General features: G+C 44.2%; 2 long non-coding RNA genes across 3 annotated transcripts in view; both read right to left on the bottom strand.

Annotated features, from left to right (window-relative positions):
• The window catches only part of LOC148123568 (uncharacterized), a 126,008-nt gene that overhangs the window by 34,885 nt on the left and 81,482 nt on the right, over positions 1-9,641 (bottom strand). The window lies entirely within an intron of this gene.
• Positions 7-9,619, bottom strand: LOC125394542 (uncharacterized). Of its 2 annotated transcripts, XR_015739362.1 has the most exons (5): positions 9,458-9,619; positions 4,295-4,399; positions 2,145-2,408; positions 1,552-1,669; positions 7-950 (listed from the first exon to the last, which is right to left on the bottom strand). It is a non-coding gene; the product is annotated as an uncharacterized LOC125394542 (long non-coding RNA). The 2 variants fall into 2 exon arrangements; XR_015739361.1 differs by lacking the exon at positions 7-950 and having other exon boundaries at positions 1,079-1,669; positions 2,145-3,434.

The raw sequence follows: 9,641 nt of genomic DNA, 5'->3' as shown, positions 1-9,641 counted from the left end.
CATAGCCATCATAGCAGGGAGTCTGACAGCATGCAGCAGACATGGTGCTGGAGAAGGACCTGAGAGGTCTACATCAGGACCCACAGGCATAGGAAGAGAGAGCCACTGGGCCTGGCTTGGGCTCTGGAAAATTTAAAGCCCATTCCCCAGTGACACACTTCCTCCAACAAGGCTACACATACCATAAAAAGTACACAGCTCCTAATCCTTCTATGTAATGCCGTTCCCTGATGACATAGCTCAAGAACATGAGGACCATTCTTCTAACCAGCACATAGGCCCACCTCTTCAATTTCCTTCCTTAGTTCTGCACCTTCACTCCAGACTGCTGCCTTGATCACAGTTGTCTTTGTAAAGTTCGTCCTTCCCTACATTTTTACAGAGCACACAGGATGAAAACAGACAAACCCTGCCCCACTATTCCACTCTGTCTGCTGGATCAAACCAAGACCTGATCTCACAAACCAACTGGGGATTGTGAAACCTGGTAAAACTGGTGTTGTACCACAGACTTTACCTGGGGGAATGTCTCTCTCTCTCTCTTTCTCTCTCTCTCTCCAGAAAGAGAACCTATGACAGACCAAATTACCAACTGCATAAAGGTCCTTGGAGTCCACCAGGTTTTCTTTGGGGTTGCTAACAGAGTTGTGATGAGGAGTTACTTACAGGACCTGGGATGGATTCATAGCAGCTGCATCCCTGCAGAGCCCACGTCAGCACAGGCTGTGACTCAGGGGACAGCACAGCTGAAACTGCACAGGTTGCAGGCTAGGGACAGGTCTGGGGTCTTCTCTGAAACTGGTCTGTCATATGCTTCTTCTACAGCCTGGGTGAGTCCTCTAATACTTCTGAGTTCAGCTTTCTCCAACACAGGAAGTTGCTTGTTTCTCAGTCTCAGGGAGGAAGAGAGAAAAGGAGAGAGGACACCAGGAGCCATCCACACAGCCACACTGCCAGCAACACAGTAAGACAGAAAGAAAGGAATATAGAATAGAGAAGTTAAAAGTCCAGAGGCAAAAGGTAGATTGGATAACTTAAGTTTAAAAAAGCTAAGGAAAAACCAAGCTAAGGCTGTGTATTCAGAAGACAGAAAAAGTTTTCATGCATTTATTTGGAAACTGGTGGATGGGCCCAAAAAGTGAAAAGAGTATAAAAGATCAACTACAGTAAACAGCATAAAAAACATGCAATAAAATTATAAAATAAAATAAAAATGCCATCTGACCATGAGAGTAATAAATATGAAGTCAATAATAGAAAGATATATGGGAAGCCGCCCACCATTTCAGTGTCAAGGAACATGATTCCATACAGCTATGTGTTAAATAGAAAATTGATAGGAACACTAGGAACATGAGAAAAAAAACACAAGATTTTAAAAACACAATGAAAACCCTAATCCTATAGCAAGTGCGTAGAACATCTTAGCAGGTGTCTCAGACCAGCTCTGGTAACCCACACTTCCAATAAATAGTGAGCATAAATTTCTGTAATGATGGAAAGGTTTAGATTGATCAGTCTTTGGAGCCTGATATTCTGGCTAAAACTCACCTGATAGGTCATGAGCACACACCCCGGCTTATGTGTCAGTGACTGGGCCTTCTAGGTTAGGGGGACAATAAGCAATCACAGAGACACGTTGGTGGAAACTCGAGAGCATTTTCTAAATCTGAAAGTCAAGTTTATGCAGTCATTGACAATGTGGAAAACAATGTAAAGAAGACTTAGAGACTACAGCCCAGAATTAGTTTCAAAATGTATTGGAGAGACTCAGGAGAAATATGAACACTATGCTCTAGGGAAAGACGGAAAATCATTTTAAAACCTCATCAAACTGAAATCTATGAGAGAAACAACTGAACTATTATACCACTTGATATAATTATGTGTATTACTATACTAACATATGCCATAAGTGTTTTAGTATATAATAAATGGCTCTATATTAAATGTAAAAATATATTACAACTGTGACGTATACCATCAGAGAGACTCGAGAGAAATTTGAACACTATGCTGTAGGGAAAGATGGAAAAATCATTTTCTCACCTCATGCAACTAAAATATCTAACAGAGAAGCAACTATAAAATATTACACCACACAAATGAAGGTGAACATGAAAAAGGCACATGTGTACACATACCTAAAGATGTACTGCAAGCAGAATTCCCCAGTGGTGGATAGATGTTGTAGTTGTCCCCATGCAGAAACTCAGTTCAGAGAGCAAGAACCATGACTGAACGGCATTGATTGAAATGTGGGGCTTCTGGAAAGGATGAGGCCCATTCTCTTCCCATGTTCCTCCTTGTTACACAGTGACTGTTTCAACAGAGGCCCAGCAGCATTGCTAGGCAGTGCAACTCACAGAAACAGGTGATGTGTTCTGAAAGTTTTCAAATTACAGGTCCTGGAGAGGGGGCAGATTACAGACAATGATTGACAGGCTTTCTTCTCATGACTCAAAAGATGAAACGTGAAGTCATCTCTTCAGTTTCTGTGTACTTCTATCTCTCTGTCTGCCTGTCTGTTCATCTGCCAAAGGTATTTTTTTTTTTTGCATACAGCTGACTATCACACAGGTTGGCCAGTCCTGATGGTGCAGCAACCCTCTAGAACAGTGAGCTATGACATGCTTTTTCCATATGCTCATTTACTAAAATGAGCCTAAAACCCAGGCCTCTCACTCATATGGATAGCTACATTGGTGTAATTTTCAAATCAGCAAGGAGTTCATTACTGAATCTCAAAAGATGAATGGGCATCAGAGGCTGTGCATTCATTTCTTAGGTCTGCTAGAATTTGAAGATAAAACATGCTGTGTGCTGACCCAGGTAAAGTTCTCCTGATGACCTGATAATTATGATATATTGAGATTTGTTGTGTAGACAATAAACAAGCATAGATGACTATTGATCTATAATTCGTAATAAATACCTATATAACTTAAAGACTAAGACAATAAAAAACTGTCCAACAAATGAGGAAAATTACCTCAAAATGTAAACAATGTGTAAGTATCTGGAACAGAGGTAGAAATGTACAATGCAATATGATAATATATATCAACATATAAAAATGTTTTGAGCAGAGGTAGAAGCATGCATGCATACAGTATTCAATATAAGTTTGTATCAATATACACGAATCTATACAATATAATTGCTTATAAATAATAACTCACAAGTATTCACTCTATTACTCACTATTATTATTTGTGAAAGTAAGATCACACTAATCTATTATCCCATCCAATTTTCCCTTTTTAAAAATGATCCCTGAGCCTATAAAATTTCCCCCCAACCCTATACCAATTATAGTCAACCCCTAAATGATGTCCCTTACCCTGAGAACAAACTTTGTTGGGAAAGGGGAGGTCACCTTCCAGAATTATTTCTAGCTGTCATGGGGGTGATGTTCACAGTATCAAGAGACACTGTGAAAGTAAAATGGTAGATAAGTTCCAAGATTACTGTCTGGTATAATTGCAAATAGTCTCTGACTATTTGGTGGAGGTCTGTCCAGAATGTGGTAAAAATGTGCACCATTTCAGCTAACCAAGTTGGAACCATCTTGTGCAGCTGGTACCCCAAACGTCTTTGTTTATTATTATTATTATTATTATTATTATTATTATTATTAATTAAAATTTCCACCTCCTCCCATTTCCCTCCCACTACCCCACTCCCTCTCCCCCTCCCTCTCCAGTCCTAAGAGCAGTCAGTGTTCCCAGCCCTGTGGGAAGTCCAAGGTCCTCCCCCCTCCATCCAGGCTTAGGAAGGTGAGCATTCAAACAGACTAGGCTCCCACAAAGCCAGTCCATGCAGTAGAATCAAAACCCAGTGCCATTGTCTTTGGCTTCTCAGTCCGCCCTCATTGTCGGCCACATTAATGAGGGCCGACTGAGAAGCCAAAAACGTCTTTGTAGTAGCACTATAAGCATCATAATGTCATAGCAACCAGGTGGGGTTGTGGTTGTGAAGCTCCATCTTCTTCCTGGAAACTTCAAAGATTACTGAAGGAAAATTAATTGTTCATTGTGGAAAACTTAAACATTTTTATATAGACTTATACAGACATATATATTCAATAAAAGGTATGATAAAGACAAAAATAGATATGAAGAAAAGTAAAATTTTTCTAAATTCTTTTTTCTTTCCAGATGGCTCTTGACATGAGATAGAAACCCTGGATTTTTCTTTTAACAATGTGCTTGGATTTAGAGAAGGACAGAGCTGTTGTCTAACACCAAAACCAACTCTATATATTCATATATATTCTATCACCTGTCCTTACAAGTCATATTCATTTATCTTGATGTTCCTTATTGAATAGTTATTTTTCCTTCTGTCAGCATCCAAACATCCAGGGTCTCTTGAATTTTTGAAGATCAGTATTTTCCTGCAAAGACAAAAACATAACCTTGCTTCACACTATATGCTTTCTTTACCAAGTGTATTGTTATCACCATTGTGGATGAGCTGTCATTTTTCCTTTTCAAGAGGTTTCTCCTTTCCAAACCAAATCTTTATTAATTTTGATGGTATCCGTTGTTTTTCTTCTCCTGTGGAAACAAGAGAAAACCCCTTCCCCAGTGCAGCACATCTGGTTTCCATTGTGAGGTCAGCACCTCCTTGAAATAAACCAGTTGGTTTAATTCAGAAGATTTTTCTATTATCCAATGTCTCTCTGCTGCTGTTGTCCCTTTCTGATCAGCTTTAAGAAAATTCAAGGTTAATAAAGCATTCTGTAACCTATTTCTGGGGGCATTTTCCACCCCTTTCTATTTGTTTAACATATCCTTTATAGTTTGATTTGTTCTTTCTATAACTGTTTGACCAGTATGATTGTATGGTATACCTGTAACATGCTTAATATTATAATAAGCAAAAAACTGTTTCATTTTCCTAGAGACATATGCTGGACCATTATTTGTTTTTATTTGTGCAGGTATAACCATGATGGCCATAACTTCTAATAAATGTGTGATTACTAAATCAGCCTTTTCTGAGCATAAAGCAGTTGCCCACTGAAAACCTGAATAAGTGTCAGTGGTGTACATATTTTAATTTTCCAAATTCTACAAAGTGGAACACATCCATCTGCCATATTTCATTCCTTTGAGTACCATTTGGGTTAGTTTCTGCACGTAGTAGTGTTTGGTTATAGACAGAGCAAGTAGGGCATCTCTTTATAATCTCCTTAACTCGTTGCCATATAATAAAAAACTAGCTCAAAATTGAGAAATGGATGGTTATTTATTTATGGGTAAACTCACAAATCAGAATTCTCTACTTGAATGGAGAACAGAGACAGAATCCAGCAGTCTTCAATGTCTTAGGTATTTCTACTTTGTAGGGCTACAACACTTAGAGACAAAGTTTCCACAGTAACTTCCTAGACAGAGATACAATGTATTGTATCAACTTCACAAAATCCCCATTTCTGCTGGCCAACCTTCACCAAGGAGGGCTTCCATAAAAGGCATACTCTCTAAACCCTTGACTGTAACAGGCCTTCTCTAATTGATTGCCCTTCACAGACTCCTTCTAAGATAATGGGCCATCATACATACTGGATCTACATTTTTCCTTATTGCTCAGGGCACGCCTCAATTGTTCTTTCTACCATAGTATTTACCACTGAACAAAGTTGCATATATTGTTACTTTTGGTCAGCTTTTCATCTCAGGCACTTTGTAGGAAGGGTGGGTGGGCATGGTAGCAAACACCTACTACCCCAGCCTTTAGGAAGCTGAGATAAATGACTTGACTTCTATGAATCTAGGCCAGTCTGGGTTGCAGTAGAAGACTTTAAACTAAAACCAAAATAAACCAAACCCAGAAACCTAGTTGAAAAAAAAAAGACTATCGAATAAATGCTTATGAAAACATGCACACGCGTGCCTGCACACACACCCACACACAATAAAAATATTACCTAAAATTTTCTAGGGAATGACTTTGAGATGGATGGAGTTTTAGAAAGAAGAATTTGAAATTAACTTTGATTGTCTTGGGGGCAAAGTCTTAGGTTACCACAAAACTCCTGGCCTTTCTTTCTCTTTTAGTCTGCTTTTGGCCATTTCACTTTTTGTTATTCAAGAGTTGGGAAGAAAAGGGGAGAAGATGAAATTCCTGTCTGCTAATGAAGCTGTCCTTGAAGCAGGTTGACTAAATCAGTTCTCAGGTGGTGGTCTGAGGTAATCAATAGCTCTCACTAACCAGACAGTCCCTGCTGCACACACCTGAACCAGTGCCTGTGCAGGCAGCACATGAAGCTTATTTTATGAACTCATTTCAACTCTGCAAGACTAGTGAGCACCTGTGTCCCCAAAGCACATGTCAAGCCAAGTACCTCGATTTGGGAGTTGGAGAGCTGGTGTCTACAGTAACAGAAGAAATAGGTGGTGATCTGTTTCTCTGGGGCCATTTTATGGGCCTGAGGAAAGAAGTTCCTCAGTTTATTAAAAGTTTATTTTCTGAAACTAGTTCAAAGACCATTTGTTAGGTGAAAAAAATTCAATCAAGGATAATCTTACTTTTTAGGGGAAGGCATTTTAATATGGAATTTACATCTGTGATAGATTTACACTTTAGGCCTCTGGCAACTATAGCAGAGAAAGGCCCCTGTAGCCTTCATTAGAGACAAAACAAACAGTACAGCTGGGGGCAGAGCTTTCCTTTCCTTCCCCACTGCTTTCCCATTCCCCTCAGAGCAGTGCTAGGCTTGCCTCACCATCCCTGAAATCACACCTTACTGCTTTATCCCCTTTCCCTTCATAGCAAACTCTCCTGTTGGCATCAACATACATACTGCAAATTTAAAGACTTTGAATTGTTTTGTCTGCCCCCAGCCTTGGAGAAAAGGGGAACCATAAACCCCCATAAAGCCAGTTTGCAGCTGTCCATAAGCAGAAAACTGTCAATATCGAAATACAATACTAGCTTGATTCAGATTTGACGCTCTGACAAAGGCAGCGATTGTATTTAGGAGAGCTCAGCCATCTTGCATGAGAACATTAAGAGGGAGGTCATGTCTTATTTCCTAGGCACTTTACCAGGAATTTCTAAGTTGAGGTAGAACTCCCAGTGTCCCTTAGAACAAAGGCCTAACCTGCTGAAGATGTCAATAGAAATCCCATTTAGGATGTGGAACAGTCTCAAAAAGGGTAAATTAAACTCCATACAAGCTTAGAACTTCATTTCTTATTTTTCTTGACCTGTGGTATGTATGAATTCAGCCCCTGAGTAGCAATTGGTGTGAGACCAGAACCCACTCTTTAATGACTGAATGCACACATTTAACCAGTACGTGGTCGGTTCCCTGCTCTGAGAATTGTCTTTGGCAAAAAGAAAATGGCAAAAGCAGACAAAGAAATCTGTAATCTTCTCAGTCGTACAAAGAATGTTAGGGCCAGTGTTTGGCTCAGCTGGGAAGCAGTAGCAACAGGATAGGCGAAGGGAGGCACCTGAACCAGTGTTTGCCTGTGGCTGCCTTGGCCAAGCCATTCCATTGCTGCTTTCCAGCTGGCAAAGACCTTGTCAAGGGTTGGTCGCCTGAGCCTGCCTGGCAGGGGAGTTGGCAAAGGCAGAGGCAAGGGCACCTCAGCAGTTTCACCCTCCCCAGTGTTGACTCACCCTCACATGAGCACTGCCTTTGCAGGCCTGGGCCTTTCCTCAGGACTACTACTTGCTAGACTGAGGGGAAAAGGAAGAAAGAAAGAGAGAGAGAGAGAGAGAGAGAGAGAGAGAGGAGAGAGGAGAGAGGAGAGAGGAGAGAGGAGAGAGGAGAGAGGAGAGAGGAGAGAGGAGAGAGGAGAGAGGAGAGAGGAGAGAGGAGAGAGGAGAGAGGAGAGAGGAGAGAGGAGAGAAGAGAGAAGACGGGAAGGAGGGAAGGCCTTTTTCTCCAACTTCTTTGTGCCACTGGGAGAGAGGAGAAAACTTAATCCCGGAGTGGGGTTTGGGGGAGTGGGCAACTGACTGGAGAGCGACTGGTGGGGAAATTTGTGAGAATCTCAGTCTGAAATAAGGACTGCGAAAGAGGAAAAAAAAGGGAGAGAAAAGGGAAAAAAACGGAGGGAGAAGAGATTTGTATTTTTTCCTCCTATTGGGTGCACACGAGGAAGGGGGGGTGCTGTGTGGACGGGAGCCGTCCACCTTGGCCGCGCTTGGCCTTTGCCGGCGCTTAGGAGCCAGAATGTTTTTTGCTTTCCCCGCGCCAGCCCCAGCTTGTCACTTTGGTTGGTTTTTGGTTTTTGGTTTTTGGTTGTTTTTTTTTTTTTTCTTTGACGCTGGGCGCAGGGTGGCGGCGGCGGGGCGCGGGGGCGGGGGAGAATGCGGCAGAGCCTCAGCTTCCCCAAGAAGTGCAGTCTTCGGGCTACGACCCCTTGGAGGACTGGGTTCGGCCGCGGCGGGAGGACAGGAGCCCCGGGGCGCCGCCCTTGCAGCCCCCTCCGCCCGCGTGACCTTCGCACCGGGGTGCACCTGGAGAGTCACGGAGCAAGCGCAGGAAATTCAAGTGCGGGAGATCAAGGCAGGAAAAAGAGGCCGGGTCACTTTGCTTCCCGGCTCGGCTGCGGAGAACAGACCGGCTGAATGTGGCAGAGGCGCCTCTGGCCTGCTTCACAGGCGAGCACAGCAGAGCCGCGGTGGGACCGGTGGGCCAGTTTGCCTGTGCGCTCACCTCTCGCCACACCCGCGCTCCTCGCCGCCGACTGTAGAAGAATTTTCTAGAGATCGCCTCCAATTTCCGCCGTTTGGGGAAAGTTACACGGAAAAAGAAAGAATGAAAGAAGGAAGGAAAGAAGGAAGGAAAGAAGGAAGGAAGGAAGGAAGGAAGGAAGGAAGGAAGGAAGGAAGGAAGGAAGGAAGGAAGCCGTGTAAGGCAGGAAAGTGCTTATTAAAGGGGTGCTGCCGCCGCGGGCCCAGCTTTGGAGACTTCGCGGAGAGGCGGCCGCCTTCTTATCCCTGCAGCGCGGGCGGCGCGGGCAGTGCGGGCGCCGGCTTCTAGGAGAGGCGGCAGCGGCGGCCGGTGCTCCCGGCGCCTGTAACTTGTTTAAGGTCCTGCGCGGTGACCAAAGCCCCTGAGCCGGGTCCGCCTCGCGCCGCTGACAGGCGGCCACCCGTCTGCCCTTGCGCACTCAGAGGCTGCCGTCTGGTGCTCGCTCGCGTCCTGAGCCAGACGGGGCGGCGGTGGGTGCAGTGGCGGCAGGGAAAGGAGAGGCCGGCAGGGTGGGGATGGGAAAGTGCAGGAGCCATGGCATCCGCCCCGCACCCAGCCAGACGCCTACCGGAGAAGGAGGCAAGATTGGGAGAGAGGCGGGCCAAGGGGAGCTCTGGTGGAGGGAAAATTTTAATCGCCTCCTGAGGATGGGGAAAAAAAAAAAAGCCAAGAAGACCAAAATAAAGGGGGGGGGGGAAGGGATTCTGGGGTTCAAACCCCGCAATCGCGGCCTACCTGCGGCCCTTAGAGAAAGTTGATCAGCCCAGCGGTTTGCTCTGCGCCCAACCCGTGCCAGGTGGAGGTGTCTATCTGTCCTTTCTGTCTGTCCATGCCGGGAGGAGAGATAGAGCCGCACTGCCACGTCGCCTGAATCAGGGCTCCTGCCCCACCCTTCCACTTGCCCCACCCTTCCACTGGG

This window comes from Myodes glareolus, chromosome 1 (assembly GCF_982192425.1).
Source record: "Myodes glareolus chromosome 1, mMyoGla1.1, whole genome shotgun sequence".
Lineage (NCBI taxonomy): Eukaryota > Metazoa > Chordata > Mammalia > Rodentia > Cricetidae > Myodes > Myodes glareolus.
Note: the sequence above shows the minus strand (reverse complement) of the source record. Positions and strands in the feature narration are given on the sequence as shown.